Source organism: Monodon monoceros, unplaced genomic scaffold (genome assembly GCF_005190385.1).
Source record: "Monodon monoceros isolate NGI ecotype Baffin Bay Population unplaced genomic scaffold, NGI_Narwhal_1 Super_Scaffold_11, whole genome shotgun sequence".
Classification (NCBI taxonomy): Eukaryota; Metazoa; Chordata; class Mammalia; order Artiodactyla; family Monodontidae; genus Monodon; species Monodon monoceros.
The window spans coordinates 5,720,103-5,738,934 of NW_021703767.1; the positions used below are offsets into that span (position 1 = coordinate 5,720,103).

At 46.2% G+C, this 18,832-nt stretch overlaps 1 non-coding gene across 1 annotated transcript; it reads right to left on the bottom strand.

The window, feature by feature from the left end:
* Positions 1 to 9,834: 9,834 nt before the first annotated feature.
* LOC114891412 lies at positions 9,835 to 9,941 on the bottom strand. The gene has a single exon (XR_003792516.1). It is a non-coding gene; the product is annotated as a U6 spliceosomal RNA (small nuclear RNA).
* Positions 9,942 to 18,832: the final 8,891 nt, after the last annotated feature.

Consider the following 18,832-nt stretch of genomic DNA (forward strand, 5'->3'; position numbering starts at 1 on the left):
TAATCAATGAATTTGGTAAAGGAGCAGGATACAAAATTAATGCACAGAAATCTCTTGCATTCCTATACACTAATGATGAAAAATATGAAAGTGAAATCAAGAAAACACTCCCATTTACCATTGCAAAAAAAAGAATAAAACATCTAGGAATAAACCTACCTATGGAGACAAAAGACCTGTATGCAGAAAATTATAAGACACTGATGAATGAAATTAAAGATGATACAAATAGATGGAGAGATATACCATGTTCTTGGATTGGAAGAATCAACATTGTGAAAATGACTATACTACCCAAAGCAATCTACAGATTCAATGCAATCCCTATCAAACTACCACTGGCATTTTTCCCAGAACTAGAACAAAAAATTTCACAGTGTGTATGGAAACACAAAAGACCCCGAATAGCCAAAGCAATCTTGAGAACGAAAAACGGAGCTGGAGGAATCAGGCTCCCTGACTTCAGACTATACTACAAAGCTACAGTAATCAAGACAGTATGATACTGGCACAAAAACAGAAAGATAAATCAATGGAACAGGATAGAAAGCCCAGAGATAAACCCACGCACATATGGTCAACTTATCTTTGATAAAGGAGGCAGGAATTTACAGTGGAGAAAGGACAGCCTCTTCAATAAGTGGTGCTGGGAAAACTGGACAGGTACATGTAAAAGTATGAGATTAGAACACTCCCTAACACCATACACAAAAATAAGCTCAAAATGGATTAAAGACCTAAATGTAAGGCCAGAAACTATCAAACTCTTAGAGGAAAACATAGGCAGAACACTCTATGACATACATCACAGCAAGATCCTTTTCGACCCACCTCCTAGAGAAATGGAAATAAAACCAAAAGTACACAAATGGGACCTAATGAAACTTCAAAGCTTTTGCACAGCAAAGGAAACCATAAACAAGACCAAAAGACAACCCTCAGAATGGGAGAAAATATTTGCAAATGAAGCAACTGACAAAGGATTAATCTCCAAAATTTACAAGCAGCTCATGCAGCTCAATAACAAAAAAACAAACAACCCAATCCAAAAATGGGCAGAAGACCTAAATAGACATTTCTCCAAAGAAGATATACAGACTGCCAACAAACACATGAAAGAATGCTCAACATCATTAATCATTAGAGAAATGCAAATCAAAACTACAATGAGAGGGGCTTCCCTGGTGGCGCAGTGGTTGAGAGTCCACCTGCCAATGCAGGGGACACGGGTTCGTGCCCCGGTCCAGGAAGATCCCACATGCCGCGGAGCAGCTGGGCCCGTGAGCCATGGCCGCTGAGCCTGCTTGTCCGGAGCCTGTGCTCCGCAACGGGAGAGGCCACAACAGTGAGAGGCCCGTGTACCGCAAAAAAAAAAAAAAAAACTACAATGAGATATCATCTCACACCAGTCAGATTGGCCATCATCAAAAAATCTAGAAAAAATAAATGCTGGAGAGTGTGTGGAGAAAAGGGAAAACTCTTGCACTGCTGGCGGGAATGTGAATTGGTACAGCCACTATGGAGAACAGTATGGGGGTTCCTTAAAACACTACAAATAGAACTACCATATGACCCAGCAATCCCACTCCTGGGCATATACCCTGAGAAAACCATCATTCAAAAAGAGTCATGTACCAAAATGTTCATTGCAGCTCTATTTACAATAGCCAGGAGATGGAAACAACCTAAGTCCCCATCATCGGATGAATGGATAAAGAAGATGTTGCACATATATACAATGGAATTTTACTCAGTCATTAAAAGAAACGAAATTGAGCTATTTGTAATGAGGTGGATGGACCTAGAGTCTGTCATACTGAGTGAAGTAAGTCAGAAAGAGAAAGACAAATACCATATGCTAACACATATATATGGAATTTAAGAAAAAAAAATGTCATGAAGAACCTAGGGGTAAGACAGGAATAAAGACACAGACCTACTAGAGAATGGACTTGAGGATATGGGGAGGGGCAAGGGTAAGCTGTGACAAAGTGAGAGAGTGGCATGGACATATATACACTACCAAACGTAAGGTAGATAGCTAGTGGGAAGCAGCCGCATAGCACAGGGAGATCAGCTCGGTGCTTTGTGACCCCCTGGATGGGTGGGACAGGGAGGGTGGGAGGGAGGGAGACGCAAGAGGGAAGAGATATGGGAACATATGTATATGTATAACTGATTCACTTTGTTATAAAGCAGAAACTAACACACCATTGTAAAGCAATTATACTCCAATAAAGATGTAAAAATATAAATAAATAAATAAAACCATTAGAGGGAAAAAAAGGAAAAAAAATATAGTATGGTTATAATTTAACTAAAGAATGGGAAATCCTTTAATGGAATTCTATAAAATCGTTGAGAACCAAGTTGCAGAAGAACGTCATGTGACAATGTACACTCTATATTATTAAGTGATAAAAGAATGATAGAAAAAAAATCTGCAATGTAATTGTAATTTTTTGTAAAATGTGTAAGTATGTGAGTGTTTATGGGTGTTTGTGTGTGTTAGAGAAATAGAGAGAGGCAGACCATCAATCGGGTGGCTTAAACAATAGACATTTATTTTTCACAGTTTTGGACGTGGAAAGTCTGACCTGTTGTGGAGGTGTGGTGGGTGGAGGGATTGCCTCCCCTGGGCCCAGCGCTGTGTCGGGGGCAGTTTCTACAGTCTCATTTAACCGACCCTACAGTCCTGAGAGGTGGTATCATACACATTTTAGAGATTAAAACGGAGGCTCTAGACATTGCATTGCCAAGAGCCATGCCATCGGTAAGCCAGGAGCTCTGCTTCTGTCTCTGACACCAAAGTCTGCCCGTTCTTTTCCTGCTCTACTGAGCTGTCTTTTTATTAGAATATTCATGAGAAAGTTTATAAGGGGCTTTGCTCATCTAACCCCTCATTCAGAAAACTGCCCTTATCATGAAAGATGTGATTTCGGATGTCTGTCTCTACAGCGTACATTACTGCCTCTTGCAGTTCAATCCATCAGCCACTTTATACTAAGATTTCTCTCTGTTAGGGCAACTATTGCCTGTTTGTTTTGTTTTGAAGCATCTTTTTTTAACAGATATAATTGACATATATTCGTTTCAGGTATATAACATAATGACTCAATATACGTATCTATTATAAAACTATTACTACCATAAGTCTAGTTAACATCCATCACCTCACAGAGTTAATAAAAAGTGTTCTTGTGATGAGAACTTTTAAGATTTACCCTCTTAGCAACTTTCAAATATGCAAGATAGTACTATTAACTATAGTCCCCATGCTATAGTCCCCAGGACTTATTTATCTTATAACTGAAATTTTGTACATTTTGACCCCCTTTCCCCATTGCACCCTTCACCCAACCCCACCTCAGACAACCACCAACCTCTTCTCTGTATCTATAGCTCAAGGGGGTTTTTTGTTTTGTTTTTTGGATTCCACATGGATTTTTTGTTGTTGTTGTTAAATAAACTTTTTATTTCAGAGTAGTTTTAGATTTACAGAAAAATCCCCAGGATAGTACAGGGAGTTCCCAGGTACCCCCTCCTCCAGCTTCCCTGCTTATTAACACCCTACAGGAGTAGGTACCCTTGTCACAGTTAACAACTCAAAATTGATTTATTCTAATTAACTGAAGTCCATACTTCATTCAGATCTCCTGTTTTCCCTGAATCCTTTTTTTCCTTTCCTGAGCCCCACGCAGGATCCACCATGACACTCAGTAATCATGTCTCTTTGGGCCCCTCTTGGCTGTGACAGCTTCTCAGACTTTCTTTGTTTTTGATGACCTTGACAGTTGTGAGACCTACCCGACAGATACTCTGCCAAATGCCCTTCAGTTGCAATTTGTTTGATGGTCCTCATGTACCACACAGATGTAGGGTGTTAATTACAGGGGAAACTGAGTATGGTGTATATAGAAACCCTCTGGACTGTACTCAATTTTTCTGTAAATCTAAAACAATTCTAAAATTTAAAGTTCACTTTAAAAAGCCTAAGACAAGAAAATGGTCAGTTGAAAACTATGTCATCAAGATACCATCTTCACAATGTCAAATGGCCGAAGATTGCTCTGTGATCATTAGTACAATGCTCAGCTCTGGGTGTTGGTGTGCTGGTGGGAACAATGCTTCCGTCGGCCTCACCGGCTCTCAAGGCCGGAGCACACGAGGACTTACTGCGTGGCAGAAAAAAAACACATTAATACCAAACCAGATGGGTAGTTCAGTGTATTCTATATGCTATATTTGTAGGAAAATATTTTAGGGACTAATGACATTTATTGCACAGCGCAGTATGCAGTGAGTCTGTGGGTATTATATACACAGGAGATGCATGTATATTTCCTGTCTGTTTCTTCTATCTCCCCGTATCAGTTAAGCTCATCCGTTAGCAGCCTGATCATGACCTGGAAGAGAATTAGGTCAGGCTGGCCCTCAGCCAAGCCAAACTGCAGGCAGGGAGAGCCTGGGGTCTCCTTCTGTGCCTACACTGGCCCAGGTGAAGCCTCGAAAAGGTGAAGTGACCTCAAGAATTTTGTCATTTACAGTACAGGTGGTCCCGATACCCATCCATTTACTCAACACATGTAGAGCACCTATGGCCTGTCAGGGCCTGTTTTTCGTGCAACAGGGACATAAAGCAAACATGGTTTCCTCCCTCATGGAGCTTACAGTCAGGTGGAGGAGAAAGGCACGCAATAAAAATAGATCTCATGGGGCTTCCCTGGTGGCGCAGTGGCTGAGCGTCCGCCTGCCGATGCAGGGGACGCGGGTTCGTGCCCCAGTACGGGAAGATCCCACATGCCGCGGAGCAGCTGGGCCCGTGAGCCATGGCCGCTGAGCCTGCGCGTCCGGAGCCTGTGCTCCGCAACGCGAGAGGCCACAACAGTGAGAGGCCTGCGTACCGCAAAAAAAAAAAAAAAAAAAAAAAAAGAGATCTCACCAGTATAAGCCCGTGGTCTAACAGCGGTGAGGGGTGGAGAGTTAACAGTTTGACCCTTCGCTGAGGTGTTTGTATCAGGGAAGGTCGGGAGGGAGGATGGTCAGGGAAGAGGATGTCCGGACCTGAATAATGCTTCCCCACTGGGAGAATCCCAGGCACTGTGACAGGTACTAACGGAAGATGTGTAGGCGGGAGGGGCAGGTGGCCTTCCAATACCCCTCAGGTCACCCCCGCAGGCCTCGGCTCGTCTACCCACCCCACGGCTGGGCGGGGTCCCCATGAGCTTGTCCAGGGACTCAGGGGTCTGCAGGTGCCTCGGCTCCCTGCGGACACAGCACTGGCTGATCCGACAGCACACACTGGGGGGCTGCCGATTGGCTTTGAACGTGTATTCATCCAACTTTGTTTCGACTGTCAGTGTCAGAAATCCAAGGTGCGTCATCTGAACAAAAATGAGCTATTTATTATAAGGACCCAGAGTGGTTCACAGACGGCATGGACAGAACCGGGTCTGGGCTTCAGGCCCAGCGGAGCCCGACACCTGTATCCCTTCCCGCTTCCCTTCCCCTCTCCTCCCCTTCCCCGTGTGTGGGTGAAGCTCAGCTCCTGCTGCTGCCCTTTCATCAAAAGCCACGGTCCATCGGCATTGCCCTCCAGCCCTGGAAAAGGACTGACTGTATCCTGCAGGTCTCACATCCATAACTCCAGGGTGGAATGCTCATTGATCCGTCTTAGTTGGTGTCCAGCTCCAGGCCAGTCCACTGTGGCCAGATGAGCAAGGTCACAAGAGGAAATGGCACTTCACATGGTCCATTGCAGGGCAGTGGGGCCATGGGGGACCAAGCCAACGCTGTGTCCACTACTGCCAGCCTCCTATCCGCGGCAGGCTTGTCAGCCCACAGATGTAAGTCTCCTGTTCTCTGACTTACGTGGCTTCTGATTCTGCTCATCTCAGTGGTCCTCCAAATCTCCCCAGGGGCCCACGGATGCTGCTGCTTCCCCCAGTCCAAGAGGATGTCATCTGCTCTGGGCACGATTTCGCCACTGGCCACACCTGGCCACTAGGTGGCGACAGACCTCCGCGTGCCGCACAGTCCCCTGGTCGCCCCATCCTCTGGGACACCAGACCCCAGAGTCCCACAGAGGCAACAGCCAGGAAGCCTGGAAGAGCAGGCCTGCCGCCCAGGCGGGAAGGTAACAGACCCCGTGGCTGCAGGGAAGGACTCAGGCAGGGAGCAACCCCGGAGGCCAGAGCAGGAGCCCTCAGCTCAGGCTAGCGGGCAGCCTCCTTTGCGGTACTCTGACGCACCTCGTAGTGGACTCAGTGTGGTCCTGAGGCCAAGATTCACTTATGGGGGAGAAGTCCCAGGGAAATCGGATGCAAAGAAACCTGCCTCTGGGTAAATGGAGATAACGCAGTGTTTCTCTGTATCTAATATGAGGGGGACCCCATGGGTGAGGGCTGTGATTCTTGGATCACGTGCTGGATGTCATTCGGGATGACGGTGTTGACAGCATCACACAGACGGGGAGGCTGAGGGGCTGCCGGGGAGCGCACGGAGCTTCCAGAACTGGAATACGATGCTCGTTGGGCAGCAGGGCTCCAGAACTGGGGGCTGGGAGGCCACCAGAAAGCCAGGCCCGGGCTCCCGGCATTGTGGAGGCCTCAGGATCTCCCTCCCTCCCTCCTCTTCCCTTCCCCCTCCCTCCCCCTCCCTCCTCCCCTTTCTCCCTCCCCCCTCCCTCCTCCCCTTTCTCCCTTCCCCCTCCCCTCCTCCTGTCAGGGCCCTCCCAGCTCCAGGTTTCATATCCTCCTCAGGGGACCACCAGAAACTAGTGTCTTGAGTCCATTCTCTAGGTTCCTGTGGGATGGACTCTGACCGTCCACCTTGCTCAGGTGTCCCCACTGCCACCTGCCGTCGTGGGCACACAGGGCTGGGCCACCAAGAACAAGAGTAGCTGCCAGGGCCTCATCTATGGGTTGGAGGGTAGGTTTCCTAAGAAGGGTTCGTGGATGAGAAGTTCCTCCCAACACACATTCTAGAAGTTGGTGACCCAGGCTTGGCCCTCCAGCCATGGCTGGGCTGCCCACCGACCTGGATCAGAGAAGCTGGCCCCTGCTGGAGGCCTTCGTGTGCCCTTCATAATGGTACCCTGCTGGGGAGTGAGCAGGGGCATTTCCTTTAAGAATTCTGCGTTCACAGCGCTGGACTCTGTACGTGACACTCCCACCCTCGCATCAGCTGCTTGGCACCCAAAGTTCCAAGCTGGCATCTCCATTTGTCCACGTGGAAATCTTGTCCAATCCTCTGGCACCTTCCGGGGCCTGGGTCTAGTTCTTGCTATGGCCCAACAGCATTTTCTGCCCCCAAATTCTATGAAGTTCACTAAATTAAAACAAACTGTGGGGTTAATCATTACAGTCCATATCTTCATATACTACCCAATCCGGACCTACATATATAACTGAAGAGGAAAGACAATTAAATAACTCGGGATTCTGCCTCCCCACCCAAATGAGTCCTGTTTGGCCGGGAGTGGCTCGTGGTCACCAAAAGTAAGCCATGCAGTTAAGAGCCTGAGCTTCATTCTGAGCAGCAGTTGGTTTCAAATACCAGTTCATCCTCGCTGTCTACACTATCTTAAGTAAGTTACTGCACCTCTCCAAGCTGGGGTTGCCAGATTTAGGGGAAAATCAACAGTAACAATAGCAACAACAGACCGTCCAGCTAAATTTGAAATCTCAAATAAACAACAAATAATATTTTAGTATAAATATGCCTCCAATATTGCATGGGATATACTTATACTAAAAATTATTTGTTGCTTACCTGACTATCTGGACTTATACTAAAAAATGATTTGTTGATTGTCTGTAATTAAATGGACATCTTATATGTCATCTGGAAAATCTGCAAGCCCCATGCCTTCAACAGCAAAATGAGAATAATTGAACTTACCCTTCATGAGGTTACTATGTGGATTTTATTAAATAATGCATGTAAAGTAATGCCCAATATATTAAAATTATTACTCTTGTATCTAGCATAGGTTTGCCTTTGACAGTCTTAGATTATGCCTGTTGCCCCTGGGAAATTATTAATAGTTTTCCTTTTTACATTCAAAACTATCCCAGTTTGTATAAATTATATGTTCATCACAGGTACAGGGGCCAAATGTTTATACCACATTATGTCAGTGTTTGTTGGAATGTTTTCCTTCATTTCAACCACCAGATGGCACTGCAGGGTGATAAGCCGAATGAGAAAGATGTACATAAAATTTTACCTTAATAACATCCCTGGGTCCGTTCCCTGCCCACCCAGCACACGCGCGCGCGCACACACACACACATTTCATTTTAGTCGGTGTTGTTGGGTGACTCAGTGATTCTATGAATGCTCACCCTAAAGCTGGAACACAAAAAAAGAAAACTGTAAATAACACTAGTCATAAAACTCATGAATGATTATCCTCCGGCCATATTTTGTTCTTGAATAGAATAAAGTAGTATTTCTACTTTCATAATTCAGGCTAAAATTAGCCAGAACTTTCTTGGTATTCTACAAGAACATCTATTTTCTTATTTGCTTACAATGCATTGTTAGTATCTAGAACAGTACCAAGCATGATATGTGCTCAATGGAGAATGAATGAATGAATGAATGAATGCCACGGCTGATTGTTAATAAGATAAATATATGGACCCCCATAATTTGGACTGAAACTTTCTGGAAGCTGGAGTGATGTGACCCAGTTGAAAACAGAAGCACATATTTATTTACATTTAGAGAGAGGGTTATGGCACCAGGGATTATGAACTCTATGTCTTAAGGGAGAATCAAATGCTCTTCTTGGAAAAAAGAGGTCAACTAGAATAAAAAGCTAAAATTTTCCTCAGCTCAATTTTTTGCTTATTCTACCCTCAATAGGAAAATAAAGGGTTTTCTTTTCCCTTTATTGGAAAGGAAAGAAAGTCACATTCAAGAGAGATTTGAAGACCCAGCCTTCAGGTGCCAGCATACACCAAGCAAGGAACTGGTCAAAGATAAAAATATTTTTCCAGGCCAGTGCACCAAGAAAAACATTAAATAATTTCTTTTTCAGTTCTATTAATAAATAAGACACACACACCCCAAAAGCACCTCAAAACATGTCTGTCAGCAAAACAGAAGAAAAGAAGCATTTCAAACACTGAGTCCTATTGGCCTTTTGAAATTTAACAAAAATAAAATTTCACCTGATAACCAAATATGTATATTGTTAGTACAAAATAAATTCATGATCATAATAAAACACTCCCACATCACAGGGATATCCACAAAAACCTCCCAGCGGCAGCTGAGAGACAAAGCAGACAGAAGACGTACATTTCTTTTTTTTATTGAAGTATAGTTGATTTACAATGTTGTATTAATCTCTGCTGTAGAGCAAAGTGACTCATATATATATTCTTTTTCATATTCTTTTGCATTATGGTTTGCCACAGGATATTGAATATAGTTCCCTGTGCTCTACAGTAGGACCTGTTGTTTATCCATTCCATATATACTAGTTTGCATCTGCTAACCCCCAAATCCCAATCCGTCCCACCCCCACCTCTTGGCAACCACAAGTCTGTTCTCTATGTCTGTGAGTCTGTTTCTGTTTTGTAGATACGTTCATTTGTGTCGTATCTTAGATCCCACATATAAGTGACATCCTATGATATTTGTCTTTCTCTTTCTGACTTACTTCACTTAGTATGATCATCTCTAGGTCCATCCTTGTTGCTGCAAATGGCATTATTTCCTTCTTTTTCATGGCTGAGTAATAGCCCATTGTGTGTGTATATGTGTGTGTGTGTGTATATACCACATCTTCTTTATCCATTTATCTGTCAATGGACATTTAAAAACATGGAACACTTCCCAAATTTGCATGTCATCCTTGCACAGGGTCCCCGATAATCTTCTCTGTATCATTACAATTTTAGTATGCGTGCTGCCGAAGTGAGCATGGAAGACACACTTTCAACGGCAGTGTCAGCGTTGATGCTGTCCAGTCCTGACGATGCCTGAAGCACAGCTTTTACGAGAAAATGAATATCTAGGGTTATCATCAAGACAGAAAGTTCTTCATGAGAAAGGATTGTTTAGGGCTAATGACACCTTCCCCCACCTGAATCTGTCCTTTATAAGAAACCTTGCCTCACCCCATCCTCCCAGCTCTCAGCAATAACATTTCAACAAAACGATCTGGGGTCCAAATGAAAATGAACCCCATTGAAAGTCTACGTGGCAAATCCCGGAGGAAACAGGATGGGTTTCCTAGCCAACACGTCCATAGCTAGTGGTTATGAACACGTGTCTGGGGAACACGCATCTTATCATATTCAAGGGTTTTGGCTGTAAACAGCATCTAACTCCGGGTCGCAAGCAAAATTCAGGGGAAAGTTGGGCAGCTCAAGGAATAGATGGAGCTGAGAACAGTGTTTGGAAGCAGGACCAGATCCTGGGTGTCTACACAGCAGGACCTCTCAACCTCTCAACCACTGATAGTTCAGGGCCCATCAGTGGGATGAACGTGCTCCCACCACCTTTTTCCATCTGGAGATGATTCCCCTCAAAATTCAAGTCCCAGAGAAAGTCTGCATGGCTGAGTTTGGGTCATGTGCCTACCCCTTGGCTGGAGCTGGCAGAACACCTTGACTGATGGACACCCCCAGGGCAACACACATCAGGGAGAAGTACTTTTCCAAGAGGAGATTCGATGTTTTTAACAAGTAGGAATGGATGCTGTGTAGCCAAAATGTCCACAAATGCCCATTGTGCCGAATTGGAGGAACCACTTCCTCTCTCTCCCCAGAGGCCTGCCTGACCCTGGAGCAGACATTCCCAGCCTCTTGGAACCTCTGTGGCCAGGTCCACTATTCTGTCTGCACCTCACACCTTGTTCCTGCAAGAAGAGGAGGGATTTAGGGAGAGAGGAGTGGGGACAGCTAGAGCCCTCCCGGCCCTGCCCCATCAGGACACGCATGCAGGTGCCCTGATCCAGGCACCCGCGTGCTCTACCTACCCCTGTCCTCCCTGTGGGAAGCTGGCCTGGTCTGGGCTCAGGCACACCTGGGGGCTCCTGAACTCTTTTCTGGGGAGTAGGTTCTGGGCTTTGTGACTTTCAGGACACAGGTGGACAGGCTCCTTTCTGAGACGGGCTGGGGACGTGTTGCCTGGCACACCTGAGCCTTCCCCAAAGCAGGCCTGTAGCAGGTGCTGAGGGAGACCCTCAGATGTCCCCCCGGCTTCCAGGAGTGTCACCTGCATGGCTCACACTTTACTGTGTCTCCAGGAATGGTCCTCAGCCAAAGCGAGCTTCCTTGCCCAAGGTTTCACTCCCCTCCCAAGGGCAACCTGTATCCAAAGACCCACGGTGTGGGAAGACAACAGCCAGCCCAGCCCCAGGCCTCAATTCGGAACACTGTGAAGGGCCATCCCCTCTTCACAGAACCACGGGGCTGGCCGAGGTCTCTGTTACCATCACATTCCTGCTGCTCCGTTTCCTGCTTGACTCCCTGCCAAGGGCAGGTCCTGACAGCACCTCCCCACCCCAGTGAAGCTCCGCACACACGCCTCCATCTCTGTGTCCTGCTGAGGACAGTCTGGGCAATACTGGACCAAAGAAGCGGACTCTAAAATGGGAGTAGGTAGTTGGACCATCCACCATCTGGATGGCCATGGACTTCAGGCTGATGATGGGCAACGATGAACAATTCCTGGAACAGTTCAATGTACTCAGATGGTTCAGCCCAAGTGCAATCATGACACCCTCACAGACGATGGATGGGATAAGATCCCCTTGGAAGGGAGCACCAAGAGGTTCGGGATGGGGCAACGTGAGGACTGTGGGCTCAGAGGCTGCGGCCGGGCACTGTCAGAGAGCTGGCAAAACACAGCGAAAGCCTGACGTGGCTCAGTCATCAACTTAAGGCAAAGGTGGATTGGGAGTTTGGGCCTAGCAGATGCAAGCTATTACATAGAGAATGGATCAACGACAAGGGCCTGCTGTAGAGCACAGAGAACTCTATTCAATATCCTGTGATAAACCATAATGGAAAGGAATATGTATAGCTGAATCATTTGGCTGTGCACCAGAAACTAACACAACACTGTAAATCAACTATACTTGAATTTTTTTAAAAAGAGGAAATAAAAGACAAAGGTGAAAGCCATAGGACCTCCTTGGCCGTGTGTAGAGAGACTCACGGAGGGTTGAACCAGCTGAGGCTCCGGCCCAGGAATTAAGTGTAAGGATAACAAACCTGCAGGGGTGTTTGACTCTACCCCCGCAAGCCTGGTATAACAAAGTGAGGGCCCTGATGGGAAAGGACAGAGACTCAAACACTCCAGATGGCGACAGCTGAGTCAATACGCAAATCCTAAACCCTCTGGGTCTATATAAGTAGCCAACTCTTCTCTGATGAATGCATCTCCGCCCCAACCTTGCTTGACGACAATGCAGAGGCCCCTGCCTTGTAAGAAAACATGCGTCCCCCACCCTTTCCCCAGGACCTACTCCAAACTCACCATCCCGCCAGCAACCTGGGTTTACTTGCAACATAACCCAGCCAGGGAAGGGTGGGGTCGGCCAGGGGAGAGAGGGGCTCTGCCCCACTGGAGCTGCAGGACCCAGCGGACATGCACCAGCCAGAGCTGGGGGAACATGTCGGGGGGCTTGTCCAGAGGAGTGACCATGCCACCTGTGTTCTTGGGAACCATCTGAAGACAGTGGTTAGAAATCCTCAGGTGAGAAGCCACAGGCACTGTTGGGAAGCTAGGGGCTGGCTGACCACAGGATGCTGTGGCAGGACCAGGCTCCCTGATAGTAGTGGGAGGAGGGAATCCACAAAGTACAGAGGCCTGGGGGCAGCACTTCCCCACCAGCAGCCACAAGGATGTGATTACTGTGATGGGAAGCATGACTGGAAAGGCAGCTGGAAGAGCTCACTCCTCAGAGAGCCCTGGACATGGAAACTAGGACAGAGTTCCGAGGAACAAGACAGAGGCAGCCAGTGGGGTATGGCCCCATCTCTACATTCAACCAAAATCAAGGATGGCTGGTGGGGATGCTGAGGGCAATAAGTCCCAACCCCTGCTCACTTTCTGTACCTGAGCCACTTCTCAGGGCTGAAGCCCATTGACTAAAGAAGACGCTGGATTCTCAGGAGGAAGGGCCCTCAGCACCACAGCAAATGCAACTGGTAATGATTCCCCAGTCGTTCCCCAAAGGGACCCACAGCCACTAACAGAAAGGAGACACACACAGTTTGAGGGCTGCTATACACGGTGGTTGACACTCAGGGATCTGAAGCATCACCAGGGTGCCCCTGTTGGAGTGGGGGCACATTGGGGCTGATAATAAAGCCAGACTTGGCCCGGGTCTGGCAGGTGCACAGACTCACCCAGTGGCCGTCTCCCCATCCTCCATGTATCAATATAACTGGAATGGACAGACTTGGTAGTTGGAAGAGCCCACATATTATGGGTTGAATTGTATCCCCCAAAACTCACATTTTGAAGTCATAATCCCCAGTACCTCAGAATGTTCCCTGGTTAGGAAATGATGGTTGCACATGTAATCAGTTAAGGTCATTAGGACAGGCCCTAATCTAATATGACTGGTGTCCTTATAAAAAAGAGAAATTTGGACACAGAGACACACTTAGGGAGAACACCATGGGAATATGGAAGCAGAAATTGGAGTGATGCTTCTACAAGCCAAGGAAAGCCAAAGATTTCCACAAAACCACCAGAAGGTAAGAGGGAGGGGATAGATTCTCCCTCACATCCTCGGAAGGAACCAGCCCTGCCCACATCTTCATGATGGACTTCTGGCCTCCAGAGCTGTGAGAAAATTAATATCTGTTGTTTAAACTAACCCACTGGTGGTATTTTGTTGTGGTAGCCCTAGAACTCTGCTCTACCACGTATGGATTCCTTGGCCTAAGTGGTAAGAGCTATCACAGTGGGAAAGCCAAGCAGAAACTCATGTAATTGGCTTCAGGACAAGAGACTAAATAAAAAACAATATTTCCCAGAGAAATGAAAGATCTTTAAAGACCAGTGCAGGGGGTGAAGGATTCTATCGCCTCCTCTGTCTTGTTTACTAACTGGGCTCCTTCCAAGTCGTGGAGGTTCAGGAAGATAAACGTGAACTACTGCAAACTCAACCACACAGCAGCCTTGACAACAACCGTTGTGCCAGATGTGGTCTCTTTTCTAGAATCAATTCGCGTGGATGTGATATGCAGCCCTTGATTTGACGTATGCGTTATTTTTCATCTTTATCCGGGAAGAGGATTAGAAGCAGTTTACACATGAGATGGAGAACAGCATTTATTTATAGCTCTGCCCCAGGGTTGCATTAATTCTCCTTCCCCCTGTCATAATTTAATCCAAAAAGGCCTGGACCATCTGGACTTTTCCCAGAACATCACGTTGGTCCACTCTATAGATGACGTGGTAAGTAGACTGAATGAACAAAAGTGGCAAGTATGCTGGAGGTTTCTGAAAGATAGAAGTGCTCCAGAAGGTGGGAGAAATTGCTGTAAAAATTCAGGATATTCAGTAAATTTTTAAGAGCTTAATGGGCTGGGGCTTGCTGGGACATCCCCTCTAAAGTAAAGGATGAATTATTGCATTTTTATCTCCCACCTCTAAGAAGGAAGCCCAGGTTGGTTCTCCGCTTTCTGGAAGTAACATATTTCAAACTTCAGAATATTACCGAACACATTTACATTTACTGTGTGGCATGGAAGGTGCCAGCTCTCAGGGACACTGAGAAAAGGAAAGGGCACCGCAGTAGGTCCAGGCTGTGGTGTAAGTGTGCCTGCTGCTTGGCCATGCAGCCTGGTAGACCCTGTGTGTCTGTGGTGGCCACTTAAGACAAACCCCAGCAGGAGAATCACAATGTAGACCCCTAAGATTCTAGAGCAAGCCCATGCCAACTGTAGCAGAGAAATATACAGTATTTCAAAAGAAAAGCATTTGTCCTGCTGCTGGATCCTGATTGAGACTGATTACCTGACCATGAACACCAGGTGACCATGTAGCCATCACTGCCCATCTTGACCTACACACTCAGAAGCAAATAATTCTTACAATGGAAGTGGAGCCTACAGATGAGGCACCTGCAGGGCCAGAAAGTAAGCTGCGCCTGCAGGTGGCCTAGAGATCCATGTCATTTACCACTGTTACACCAGCGGATGGAGACCTCTGGGAGACCTAGAAGAAGCAGGGTTGTAGATCGGAGACTGGATGCTATGGACTGAATTGTGTCTCCACCCCATCCCCCTTCCAAAATTTATATGTTGAAGCCCTAACCTGCAATGTGATGGTATTAGGAGATGGGCCTTCAGGGAGATAACTGGGGTTAGATGAGGTCATGACAGTTGGATCCTCATGATGAGATTAGCATCCTCACAGGAAGAGACCAGGGAGCTCTCTCTCTTTCTTTGTTATGTGAGGACACAGCAGAAGGTGACCATGTACAAGCAGGAAAGAGAGCTCAGAGCCCAACCACACCTGCACCCTGACCTTGAACTTCCAGCCTTCAGAACTGTGAGAAATAAGTACCTGCTGCTTACGCTCCCTCCCTCCCCCGGGCTACGGTACTGCGTCTTACCAGCCCTAGCAGACAGAGACACTGGAGGCCCAGGGAAAAGGGATGTGGAGGGGCTTTTGGGAGTGGGCAGGGGGCATGCAGATGCCCGTGTCCATGGCACTGTCCACTGAGGACCTCTGTGCCTCTACAACCAGACGGACAGGATGACTGGTCTGGTGGTGTCCAGTGGCCTCTGTCCTCAGTCACCCCTTGTGCCTGCAATGGCCCATGGGTGGAGTAGCCAAGATGGCAGGGGTGGAGGGAGGTTCTGCACGGCCCCCTCACCAAGGCTGATCTAGCTCCCACCTCTGCTGAGTGCCGGCTGCTGTTCACACCTGTGGCCACAGGATAAGGACTGTACATTACTGCCTGCTAAAGAGGAGATAATAGGCTAAGTTTTAGTTCATTGATGAGTCAGCTTGCTACGTGGTACACCCTGAAAACAGACTATTGATTCACTACAGTCGCTGAGCACTCAGGGAGGGGGCCCTGAAAGTCATGGTGATGGAACTCCTCCCAATGGGAAGAGCTTCAAACCTCTGCCATGCATTTGGAGCAGAAGTGGCCTGAGGTTAGAACATACATGGACTCGTGGGCAATGGTGAACTGTCTGGCTCACTGTTCAGTGGCTTGGAGGAAGGAAGTTTTGAAGGGACAAGGAGGTCTGTAGATGGTCCTGTGGGAATGAGCATTAGGCGTAAAGATCATTGCGTTGTATGTTAGCATCCACCAGAGAGTACTCACCATGCAACCAAGTAGATAAAATGACTCAGCCAACTGAGGCCAGTCCTCTCATTCATTGACCACACCAGTGCTTACACAATGGATGCATGAATAGAATAGCTATAGTGACAGGAAGTAGGCTATGCAAGAGCATGGGCTCCAACTCATCAAGGCTCATCTAGCTACTGCTATGGCTGAATGCCCAACCCTCAAACAATAGAGTGCCACCCTGAACTCTCAAAATGGTACCATCATTCAGAGACCAACCAGCTGTCCTGGAAGGGAATGACTCACCTTGATAGGCATTAACTCATATGCCAATGTGTGTTTACCTTTCCTGTCCACAGGGCTTCAGGCAGAACCACTAGCTGAAGGTTTACAGAATATTTGATCCACGAATATGGATCCCACGTAACATCTCATGGGCTCAGGGACTCACTTTACAGCAAAAAAGTTTGACAGTGGGCCAATGACCACAGTCACCGGTCCTATCACATACTGTACCACACCAAAGCTTCTGACCTGATAGCACAATGGAAGAATTCTTTGAAGACATAGGTAAAGCATCACCTTGGAGGTGGTACCCATCAAGGGTGGGCACTACCCTCCAGGATGTAGTAAGTCAACAACAAAACATGATCCTGCGTCCCCAGTAGGTATTACATATAAGTGTGGAAATCAAGTGTGGAAGTAACATTGGCCCTACTTATCATCACTTCCAATGACTCACTTGCGGGATGATGCTTCCCACCATTGAAATTCTGGACTCCAATTCACGTATCCACTGATGGAGAGGAATTTTGCCCCAGGGTGATCATACCCAGAGTCTCACTGATACCTGCTTTCAGTGATTTAGATAATGAGATTTGGGACTTTTGATCTTATAAGACAGATGATAAGATTTTGGAGTTGAGTTGATGCTGTAATGATTTGAGAATCTGGGGGACTCTGGGACCGGGTGACTGTATTTTGCACGTAGGATGGGTACGAATCTTTGGGAGCCTGAGGCAGACTGTGGTAGACTGAACAGTGAATAGTCCCCCAAAGATGTCCATACTCTCAACCCCTGGCCGCCCAAGACAACCATTATTCTACTCTTGGTCATTGTAGGTGACTTTAGTCTTTTCTAAAATTCATATCAATGGAATCACACAGTATTAATGCTTTTGTGTCTGGCTCCCTTTTCTCAGCATCATATTTTTGAGATTTATCCATGGTGCATGTATCTGTAGTCTGTTCCTTTTATACTGTTGAGTACTGTTATGTTGTGTGAATATATCAACATTTATTTATCCATTTTCCTATTGGTGGACATTTGGGCTACTTCTAGTTTGGGCTACTCTAAATTCAAAACTTCCATGAATATTCATGTCCAAGTCTTTGTATGGGCAGATAAATGCTATTTTTAAACTTGGGAAACTGAACAACAGAAGTGAATTAATTAGCAAGTGATCCACATTTAAGTTGGAATCACATGGAAAGACTGTACATCTTGGACTTCCCTGGTGGCGCAGTGGTTAAGAATCTGCCTGCCAATGCAGGGGACATAGGTTCAAGCCCTGGTCTTGGAAGATCCCACATGCAGCGCAGCAACTAAGCCCATGAGCCACAACTACTGAAGCCTGTGTGCCTAGAGCCTGTGCTCCACAACAAAGAGAAGCCACCGCAGTGCGAAGCCTGCACACCACAACGAAGAGTAGCCCTAGCTCACCACAACTAGAGAAAGCCCGTGCGCAGCAAAGAAGACTCAAAGCAGCCAAAAATAAATAAATAAATTTATATATATATATATATATATATATATATATATATATAAAGACTGTACATCTTGTTTACGGTTAAAAACTAATATAACCCATACAGGATATAATTAGTGTTTCTATAACTACCCTTTGAAGTATACTCAAAGTTCTCATTTGCACAATTTGGGTGCAGTCACGTCAATCTGAATATTCTCTATTATAATAGAATAACGTTTTAAAAAATCTTGCTTTTATGATTTCTAGGTGTATAAAATAACTAAATTATTTGCCTCCCAAGATGTTTCTAGGGAAAGACCCTGGGGTATTTATTTAAATTGTAATTTACCTTTGACGTTTAATCACTTAAACATTCTCCCTGGGATCTTGATTACACTGTTAATTTGCTTAGCAAACACTTGCTTCCAAGTATAACAGGAAACCTGAACTAAACAAATAGAGGTATAAGTAATCCCTGGTTAATGAGACCCAATTAATGAAATTGTAACTTTAGGTGACATAATTGGGATCTCACCAGCTCAGCCCAAGAAGAAGGGCAAGTCTCTATAGTCTGAGTGAGTGGGTGTGGTTGGGGAAGGTGAGGACCCACGTAGGGGAGGCTCCCTCCCCAGCATCACTAACAGCCAAGTCGGCCTTTGTCAATGCTGCGTGGCCAGCCTCTTTTAGTTCAGATACTTGCTAATGGCAGAATCCCTTATGTGAACTTCAGCATAAGGAAATAGTATGTGAAATAACCAAAGGTAGAAATAATTCATAGTGATTTTGAACA